The sequence below is a fragment of the Nomascus leucogenys genome, chromosome 1a (assembly GCF_006542625.1).
Source record: "Nomascus leucogenys isolate Asia chromosome 1a, Asia_NLE_v1, whole genome shotgun sequence".
NCBI lineage: Eukaryota > Metazoa > Chordata > Mammalia > Primates > Hylobatidae > Nomascus > Nomascus leucogenys.
In genome coordinates, this window is record NC_044381.1 from 77087946 (window position 1) to 77089770 (window position 1825).

A 1825-nucleotide genomic window follows, 5' to 3' on the forward strand; every position below is an offset into this window, starting at 1 on the left:
TATTAGGAATGTTTAAAATTTTTCTGATTTAGGATTATGGTTGCTGAAGTTTTTTATAGATAGATAGGTAGGCAGAATCTTTAGGTAAAGAATGTTCTGTTTCTTTTACCCTCAATTTTTTATTACAAAACTTTCCAAGTGTACAAAAGTTAAAAGAATGGTACATGATCATCCATATACCCACTAACTATTAGCAATTTGTCATATTTGTTTCATCTATAAGAAATATAAATGGGGCTATGAAGGCTGTGGGAAATAGTATAGTGATTGAAATCATATATAAACATAGCATTGTCTTTGGGGTCTAAAAAATTAGTGCTTTCTAAATTTTATGAAGGAGTTACCAACAAACGACTTATAAATGTTGATCAGCAGATTGGATTGGAATGTTGGAATGCTGGCAGCAAGTTTGTTGGCAGATGCTTGTTCTTTAGCAGACATAGCAAGAGAAGTTGTTTCCAACTTTAGATCTGACTTCGGCTATAACACTCCACTAAAACATCTTGCAAACAGAGTGGACATGTATGTACATGCATATACACTCTACAGTGCTGTTAGATCTTTTGCCTTCAGTTTCATGTTAGGGTCTTACAGTATGAATGACAGTGCACAATTTTCCATGATTGACTCATCAGGTGTTTTATATGGTTATTGGGCCTGTGCCACTGGCAAACCAGGCAAGCTGTGAAACAGAAATAGAAAATCTTCAGATGAAAGAAATGACCTGCTATGATACTGTTAAAGAAGTTGCTCAAGTAATTTACATAGTACATGATGACGTTAAGGATAAAGCTTACAAACTGAGCTGGGTTAGTGGTTTAACTAAAGGAAGACATGAAATTGTTTCAAAAGATATAAGGGAATAAGCAGACAAATATGCTAAAGAATCCTTGAGTGAAGAAGACAAGTCAGATGATGATAATATGTAACATTCACTCCAGCATCTATTCTATGTTAAATTCCTATTACAATCCCATGTAACTATATAGCCCTGTGGATTACACATACCCACTGGCCAATTTTATATTAAATTTTCATCTTATAAAAGACAAAACAGAAACAACAACAAGATAATTTTAAAAATTAAAAATATTACCCCACTACTTTCTGGCCTCCATGATTTCTAATGAGGAACCCACCATCAGTCTTATTAAAGATCACTTGTACATGATGAGTTGCTTCTCCATCTTTGTCTTTTGATAATTTGATTATGTGTCCTGGCATGATTCTTTTTGCATTTATCCTTCTTGGAGTTAACTGAGCTCCTTAAATGCTTAGATTCATGTTTTAATTTTTAAAAATCAAATTCAGGAAATTTTAAGCCATTATTTGTTCAAATATTTTTTTCTGACCACTTTGTCCTCTCCTCTCCTTCTGGGATTCCGAGTATGTGTATTTGGTTTGCTTAATGGCATCCCATAGGTCTCTCAGGCACTGTTTGTTTTTCTGCATTCCTTGACTGAATAATTTCAAAGGACCTATCTTTATGTTTGCTAATTCTTTCTATCACCCTGCTCAAATATGCTATTAAAATTCTCTAGAGAAATTTTTATTTCAGTAACTCTACTTTTCAGGTCGAGAATTTCTGTTTATAATTTCTATTTTTTATTGATATTTTCTATTTATCATTTTCCTGATTTTCTCTCACACTTTGTCCATGGTTTCCTTTAGCTCTTTGAGCATATTTAAGACAGTTTGACTAGGTAGTCCGATGAGTGTGCTTCCTCAGAGATAGTTTTTGTTCATTTCTTCTGTGAATGGGCCATACTTTGTTTCTTTGCGTGCTTTATAATTTTTTGTCAAAAATGGAAACTTAAAAGCAAGA

At 33.2% G+C, this 1825-nt stretch overlaps 1 pseudogene; it reads left to right on the top strand.

The window, feature by feature from the left end:
* Positions 1-239: 239 nt before the first annotated feature.
* Positions 240-929, top strand: LOC100585945 (annotated as a pseudogene).
* Positions 930-1825: the final 896 nt, after the last annotated feature.